The sequence below is a fragment of the Ictidomys tridecemlineatus genome, chromosome 1 (assembly GCF_052094955.1).
Source record: "Ictidomys tridecemlineatus isolate mIctTri1 chromosome 1, mIctTri1.hap1, whole genome shotgun sequence".
In the NCBI taxonomy this organism is placed as follows: Eukaryota; Metazoa; Chordata; class Mammalia; order Rodentia; family Sciuridae; genus Ictidomys; species Ictidomys tridecemlineatus.
In genome coordinates, this window is record NC_135477.1 from 85,430,347 (window position 1) to 85,439,630 (window position 9,284).

Below are 9,284 nucleotides of genomic sequence, written 5' to 3' on the forward strand. Positions count from 1 at the left end.
TACTTACATGGTGAATCTGCTTCCCTAGGGGAGATTGGCTTTGCTCAAAATGATCTCCCCTCAACCACACCTCCTAGGGACAAGGTAAAAATGTGATGTGATGTGTTAACCAGTATGAGGTTTTTGGTATGCTAACAATTTTGCTGTAAGATCACCCAAAGTCCTCCTTACTAACCCAGCATAAACAACCACCTCCCAAGAGGAATCTGGATTGAGGACCTAAGAATGGTGGGAAAAGGTGCCAATGGTTCTCAGCCCAGGAAACACAGTGAAATCACATCTGGAGGGACTTGGAGATGGGGTCTTACCCTCGCATGGTCTGGTTTAATTGACTTGAGTTGCCACATGGAGCTCACAATGGCCTCCCAGGTAATGATGATGTAAAGTCACTGAGCAGTGTGGAGAGCAGGCTGGGTTCTTCTCTGAGTTACACTTTGATGTACAGAATGCAGTTTTCAGATTGTACTTACATCTTCACTCCATTTTGTAAAGAAGTAGTTTTCCAAAACCTACTCCATTTTGAATTGAAGTTCAAAAGTGGAAGGACTCCACACCTTGTTTGTACAAGCAAACAACCACCACCTGCCTGGCACAACCATAATGCATAAACTGATCAATAACTTAATCGTGCTAATAACAATGACCACCCACTGCCGCAACTCGAATATCGTCAGTAAAGGATCTTGAGTAGGGGCAACAGAAGACATTTTTAAGCAAAACTGGGATTAGACAGGACACTGCCCTCTGATAGAGGAACAATGATGCAGAAGTAGTTCCACAAGTTTATTATATAGGGTTTCATAATCAGGAAGTTAATTACAGGCATTGGAAATTGTTCAAGGCTTGTGAGTTATCAAGAAGCTTCTTTATGTTCTAAAAAGTTACAGAGCTAGAAATATTTTTTGCAGCTATCCTACTGTTGCAGTGCTAGGAACATTCTGCTATTATCCTGCTGCACCCAGGAAACCCATTGCCCTGGAGTATCAGAGCCAAAAGTCAAGTCTGATAACATCTGATGACAATGTTTCCCAGGCTTGGCTTTTGTGGACAACCCATGAATTTTTCAAACTAATCAAAAGCACATGGATGCATGGGTGTATCAAAAGCATATCAGGAACACCAGACACGGAAGCTTATCAACCTCACCAGATGCAAACTCCTCACTTGAAACCCATAAAAGGAGAAACATCCCAAGACTGGACATGGCAGCACGCTGACCCTGACCCCCTAGTCACTCACCACAAGCATGCCCAGGAAAATTGCCACACAACAAACCTTGGAATCTCTGTCCTTGGGCTTTAGCAGAGTGAAATTTTTTTCCTGTGGGTGACAACCATGCAAGTATCACTCCAAGCTGACATCTCAAGCTGACACTGTGAAACTGCCATGCATCTGGACCTTAGCCTAGAATAAGTTCCTGCGCTTTGACAGCTCTGTACACTGAGCAATTCTTCAGCTGGTTTTTATCTTATCTGACCACCTACAGCGACTCTACATTCATATCTCCTCTCTGCCTTTGCTCTCAATTCAGCCTTCTAAACTCCTGTGGCCACCTTAACCCTTTCTTAGACTTTCTGTTACACACACATACACACACACACACACACACACACACACACACACACATACACGTGCAATGTGTGACTTGAATATTATAGATATTAGAAATTAATACTGGAATTAAAAAAACCTGTGATTGATCAGCTTATGATTATCAGGTGACCCACAAATATTCAGTGAACTGCCAATGTTGAAAGTGGTGTAGCCTGTGAATTTATTGTGATTCAATAAATTCTGACATTACGGAAAGACACAAAGTTGTTCGGTCCATGCTAAAGACACAGCAGGCTCACTCTAGGCATTTAGCTCCTGGCACCGGAACTAGTCAAGCACTAGCACATTTACCTCTCCCATCACCACCCTGTCTTCAATAGAATCTGGTCATTTGTGCTTTGTTTCTGGGCAGTTGGTACCTGCTATGACTCTTTGTAAAGAAAAACAAGTTCCCCCTTAAGACTAAGTGACAAGATAAAGAATTTCAAAGTACTAATCTTACTTTTGTGAGTGAACCTATACTTTGTCACTTGGTGGGTATTGGTTGTGATTGAACACTCTTTATTCACCAAAGTATGAAGGGTAGAACCCACTTCTGATACCACGTGATTGTTTCCTTACCTTGTTGACCATTTGGATAAAAGAAGTCCTGAACATCCAGCACAGCAATTTGTACCCACAAACTCTAAAGAGCTGGTCTTCATGTTGCTGTGTCTTAGGACTTCCTGGAACGGTCGTGGGTGTTGACTGAATGAGGCACCAGCCTTCTGGGACTCATGGCAGCTCACAGGATTCCCCCTCAAGATCAGGCAATGCTCCTCCATGACACATATCTGTTATGAAATCTCCTCTTTCCTCTTACTTGGGTGTCCTGGTGTTTACTCCTCTGATAGGGAGATGATCAACAACAATTAGGTCAATGGTTTGTGCCCTTGTCTCAAAGATCCCCTGCCTTGAGGTCCGTCAACTACTTCAGGAACAGGTTGTCAAAGGAAGAACCACCCAGCCAGTGGATCCTAAGTGTTATAAATTTTTCATATATTTCTCTTCCTCACATACCAGAAGCTTGATGCAGGGCAAAATCCATGCCCATTATGTCTTCCTAGAGAGTACATTTTCCAACTCTGACAAACCTCTTCTCAATCTGAACTCTACAAGGCTTAGCTCCAATTCCAGCTCCTTAATTACTAGGTCCCTTCAATACCAGTCTTAGCTGATTGCTCTCAAATTACTGAAAATACTTGTTATCTCACCCAATCTAATTTAATTCCTAATTATATGCTGTTCTATAACTAGCCTTTCGCATTACCCTGGAAAGTTGAGTTTGCCTCTCCAGAGAACAAGCCACTCTCTCTGGGTCTTTCTAGATTCTTCTTTAAAAGAGAATATTGCCTTGCCATTGATAGATGTTATAGGACAAAGTATATTTGGTTAGCTTCCACACAGCTCCTCCGTGAGGAGAAATTTGATATTGAAACAGATGTTGTCTTCAGGGAAAGTATCTAGCACAAATGCCAATCTTGGTGTAGATATTAGAGTCATGGCTACTGTGGCTGAGGGATCTAGCTATGAGGTGATATAAAACAAAACTTAATGTCAAACAGGAATGAATTTAGGGAAGGAAGATATCTTTGTGGCCTCAAGAAACCCCAGGACTTAAGCATTAAAAAACCAACAAACAAACAAATAACAGAAACTGTCTTTGTTCCTTTTCTGATTACACAAGCAACATATACCTGTTTTATCTGTTAGGATGATTTTCAGCTGTTTAAAAAAACCCAGTTAAGATGTCTTAAATAAGTAAATGTATTTGCTCACACAGGGAGTCCAATTCGGTAGATTTCAGAGTTGTTTGAACAGCTCAAAGATGTGAAGTAAGACTGGGTTCCTTCTCTCTCTTCACTTTATGAGCCACAGTTTGGCTATATCCTTAAGTATGATTCCCCACCGGGGCATAATATAGCTTCCCAAGAGAACTGAATCCCTTCTAAGAATGTGAGGAGATAGAGTCTCAGTCAACTCTCCCTATGGAAGTCTCATTCTAATTAGCATATTTACTTCAGTGTATTCTCTATCCCAAAATAAATCACTACTTCTGGAGCTGCTAAGGTTATTCCTTCTCTTACAGGTAACAGGAGCCTCTTCTCTTTCCACTTCGAAGAAACTGCCTTCAGATCTGAATCATAAAAATGTGACTTTTCTATTTAAAAAAAACAATTAAGAAAGCCCTTCCACGAAGAAATCATTCAATCATGTCCCAGAAGTCAGCCAATACAACTATATTGTTTCAGTCAATGGCTCAAAGGCCTCCCAGACTCCAGCTCCTGGGATACTGTCCCTAGAGGACTGTTGTAGGCAAACTCCATGAGACCAAGCCAGAGCCTACATCAGACTTAGGTCTTCAGGATTCCCAGGGACCAAAGGTCATGCAGAAGAATAGCACAGTCACATCCACTGCCAGTCATGCCAGCAGAGACTCCATAAATATCAGTATGCATATACTAACTATGTGTATCATTCAGTGGTTTCATTGTAAGAATTAATTTTAATAAAGTTATCAGTATCCTTAAAATCACCATATCTCCAATTAAAATAATATATAAACTCTTCTTAATTTTTGTCCCATCAATCATTAATAGATTTAACCATTCATAAAATAATAAAATCTAGCAATAATCTTTATTCCCATTAAAAATCATTTTTATGATCTTTGCCTGAACAATTTTTTTACAGTCCACAGTACCAGAATCTGTGGACTCTAGTCTGTATCTCCTGGTATCAGAATCACACCAATTTATAATCCTTTTGACAGAGATCTAGACAGAACCTGGGAAGGAGTATTACAAATCAGGTCCATCAAGAGGAAGAGGAGAGAGGGATTCCCAAGTGCTAACCCCATACACCAGTTTGAGCAAGCCTCTGTCTTGTGCAGATCTGGATTTACTGTCCCCAAGGCACAAGCTTCCTTTCAGAGGCGTCTGTTTTAGAAACTACTGAGGACTCTGCAGTTTGGCTGCTTAAAGATCTGGGAGAGATGACATACTAAAGCTCAGGAGGTCCCCACACACCGCCAGGTAAGCACACACCTGGCAGAAAGTTGAGGCTGCTCCTGGATTTCAGGGACTGATTTCCCATTAGTCTGTACACCAAACTGTCCCTCAGCCTATAGTAAGCAGAATTTTAAAGTCCCTGCAAATGGCCAGATAGCAATCCCTTAGGATAACAATTTATCTCCATTTTTTTAACCTTAAAAAGAGGCTAACTTCTTTACACTATACAGATTTAGGTCCAACATTTTGATTTTTCTCCAAATTACTTTAAAGTCAAAAATTAACTGAAAAGTTTTGTTTCAACTACCATGGACACTTGTCAAAATACTCTTCAAATATTGTTTCATTGACTCCCATCATACATTTGTTTGACACTCAATAGTTACCAAAATTCTGCCACCCCTGGCTTCACTGGGTTCACCCAGGAGTGCCTCAACATTAGTAAAATTTTGTAGGATTGATTTGACAAGTGAAGAAACCATGACCCAAGGAGTCATAAGACTTACAAGAAAAGGACCAGTTCTCCCAAGCTTGTGTACTTTTCATGCTCAAAATAGAAATAAATAGATTTTATATCAGCATTTTCTAAGCTGAAATACTGAGACACAAAAGAAGTAAGCCTATCTTATAAAATCTGCTTTTAATTTTGTATTTGAAAGAGAAGATGCTCACTGTAAATCATTTTATTGTCTATATTTTCCAGAAGGAAAAAATAAACAAAAGAGCAGCAGGATAAAATTTATGTAGTAAGAGCCTGCACTCTCAGCAGATTAAAGGTAGATGACATACACCACTCATGCAGGATTGAACTGCACTATTGTCCCCTGGTTTTTCCAACAGTAACATTCCAACATTGTGAATTGACTAGGATTTAAAGTCAAATTATACTAAAGGATCAGGATCATTACTTAATGGCCTACTACAAAATTTATGTAAAATAGATAGTTACGAAGTTTTCTCTCACTCAAATATACCCTATTTCAACAATTCTCAAGAGCACCAACTTTTTCTTCCTCCTCAAACAGGTCACAGTTTGAGGCTGTTATACAACAGTCTTCCAGCAGGTGGCAGTCATGATGTAATAATGTGAAACTTCCATTAACACCTGTTAGGATCAAGAACTTTGGCAACCTCAAAACAACTTAGATTTTATGAAATACAACTTCAAATGTACAAGTTTCAGATCTGCAGAATTAGCCAGATTTGGATTGAAAATATTCAGAAGAAAAAAGTGTCTGTACATTCTTACTCAGACACTTCTGTTATTATTCCCTAAACAATACAGTGTTAAGTATTTATATAGCATTTACATTGTCGTAGGTACCATAAATAACTTAGCGATAATTTGTGGGAGGATGCACGTAGGTTATATGCAACTACTATGCCATTTTACACCGGGACTTAGTATTTGAGGATTTGGTTATCTTCAGGGGTCCTGAAATCTATTCCCCTTCAGATACCAAGGGGCCCCTGTACCTAATGACTTGCTTGAAGCAAGATACAGTCAAGAAAGAGTGGATTTTGAATGGAGATTATATGGTAATACTAGGTCCCTAGCTATTTTTTATCTGACATTTAGAAGCCTCAACTGACTATTAAGATGAAATGCCATCGTTCATGTTTTTCCAAACCTTGCTGAAAACAAAGGAATTGACAAGGGAAAGATGGATTGAATAAAGAAATCACCAACCAATGTAGCAAACCTAGTGTTTGTTTTTATCACTTATAGTCTAAGCATTTTAGTTATTAGCTTGTGGGGGAAATCTCTACCAAGGTGGGGAGTTGGGGTTACAAATTGTCACCATTATCATCAGCATTCTAAATTGTCCTCTTTAGTCCTGTATTACCTGCCTAGTGATGCCTTTACAGATTACCTCATACTTGGTGGGCTAAAACACACACAATTAATTTCTGACAATTCTTTATGTTAGACATCAGACAGGAGTCTTACTGGCCAAACCAGGAGGTCAGCAGGGCAGTGCTCCTTTCTGAGGAATCCAGGGTAAAATGTACTTCCTCCCTCTTTCCAGCTTCTGGAGGCTGGCACAGCCCTTGCTCCTGGTCCCCTCTGCCTCCTTCAAACCCAACAACCCTGCCTCACTCCAGCCTTATTTGTGTCATCACAGTTCCTTCCATCTCTTTCTCCCACATCCCTCTTGGCCTTTAAAGGGCCTCTGTGATTACCTCGGACCCACCCACACAATTCAATTGCTAATCAGTTGACCTTCTTATTTTAAGGTCAACTGATTGGCAACCTTAATTCCTCTGGGCCCTGTAACCTAATGTTGTCACAGGTTCTAGAAATTAGGACATTGTCATCTTTGGAGGTCTTTTATTCTGCCTACTAAAGTGTCCATCTGCCTTCTACCATCCTTGAAATGAATAACAGAGACCAATATTTGTTAAAAAAAAAAAAAAAAGTGGCCATTTCCTTTCTTTTTAGCCCGTGGTATAGTCCCCCCTGGACAGCTGCCACACTCTTCAAGGCCAGGCCCTGAGCTCATTACTGTCTCCCCATCTACAGCTTTAAGAAAAACTCTTTCACTTGCTTTCAGGCAGAGAAAGTCATTTAGTTTACTATAACTCTCTCCACATCCATCACTGATCTTGTAGTAAGTAACTGAATCTGCAGCATCTCTACTTCCCTTTTAGCAAAGCCTCAGCCTTTTCCTGAGGAAGAACCTGGCCCTTAGCCTCTCAGAAGATTGTCACCCTCACTTTCTCTTTGTCCCTATGGTTTTAGGAAGTCTTCTGACTAAAAGACAATAATTTTCCTTCCTTCCTTTTTTTTCTTTTTAATTTTAGAGATGGGTCTCACCATGTTGCCCAGGCTGGCTTTGAACTTGCAATCTTCCTGTCTCAGCCTCCTGAGTAGCTGAAATTACAGGTGTACACTACCAGGCCCAGCTCACTTTCATTCTTTTTTTTTTAATATTTATTTTTAGTTATAGGTGGATACAATATCTTTATTTTTTTTTTTTTAATGTGGTGCTGAGGATCGAATCCAGTGCCTCATGCATGCTAGACGAGGGCTCTACCTCTGAGCCACAACCCCAGCCCCACTTTCATTCTTTTTAAAGCTGTCTCCATTTCTCCCTGGATTTTTAATTATCTTCATTCTTCCACTGTGGTTTTTCTAATGTAAAAATGTTCCAGGCACAGGCTTTTATTCCAGGTTCTCAGGCTCATAAATATTCTACTGAGTAATTTACCCATTGCAGTTCAAGATGGTACAATCTTTGTATAATGGGAGTCCTCATTCCTCTTTTCTGTTCATTAAGAAAATCTCCTATTATAGCCCAACCCATAATTTAGGTTCTTGTCCTCCAAAAACATAATCAGGATTTATTTAATGACGATTCAAAGTGTTTAACAATTCCGTGTCAAGGTGGTCAATTAGGATAACAAACAAACTAAGGTAAAAATCAAGTCTTCATTGACTGACTACAACAGTGTAAGAAAGAGGCAAACAGTTCCCTGCTGCTGCCATTTTCAATGTGGAAAGGCATGGAGCAAATGTATATGGCGGGGGCATCATCTTCCCAATGGGGCCAATGAGGAACAAAGGACAGAAGGTCAGAAGCCTCCTGCCTCTTCATGGACCTGTGAACTGGTGGGAGAGAGGAAGAAAGGCCAGGCGTGGGCAGGTACCGGGCAAAAGGGGAGAAAGGAGCCTCATTTCAAAGTCCTCAATAAGGAGGGCTCTGAGTGAAGGCTTCCAGGTTAGGAATGAAGACATGCCCCTGACCATGACAGGCTGCAGAGAGGCAAGTCCTTGCAAAGAACTGCAAGGCACTGGCTGTGTTCACAAGTGTGATATGGGCAGGATTCTTCCCATCATGAAGTCTGCAAGGCAAAACCTGGTCATTGCCTGTCATAGAACCTTCAAGATCACACACCGGAGTTTGGCCTGGAATAAGACTCCTCACAAGGGTCCATTTAAATGCGGATGATGGGGGAAATGGGAAATTACATAAATTTAACCTCATTTTGATGAAATTCAAAATAAGCTATAGAAGTCAGAATCTGAGATAACCATCCAGTTTTGAACCATCAAATCCTTTGAAAGCTAATTTTAAATTATATAATCATAAAGCTAAGCAGCTGGATTACATCCTGTCCTCATCATTCCCCTACTAAAACTTTGTTTGCTGAATTTGACAACATCCTAATGCCATTGGGTTATGTCTGAGAATACTCCATTGAAATGATCCCTGTATTGATACAAAGAGGCTGTGAGTACATTGTTCCCATCACATGGCATCCTCTCTTTAAGGGCCATGAGAAATTCTCCTCTGATCTCATTGTGGGAATAGTTTTTATGTTGTGGGTCTTCTGAATCACATAACTTTTCATGTTTCTCTCTTCACAATGGCTAACAAGAGTCTCAGACCAAGTTTGTGGCCCAAGTTTGTAGCACATGTGTGGGAATCCTTTGTATGTGTTTTGTGTGTACTAATCTCACTCTTAGCTCTTCTTAGTTTGCCACCCTGACTTTTCCCTTTGATGTGATTTTCTTGCTTGTTTTAAGTTTATTTTTGTTGTTGTTGTTGTTGTTGTTGTTTTGTGTGTTTTCTTCATTCTGCCTAAAATTCCTTTGTGGAGTGAGGTACTTTTAAGTAAAGAAACACATTTGACATGGAAATCACATATAAAATGAAGATCTAGGTAAACTTAAAC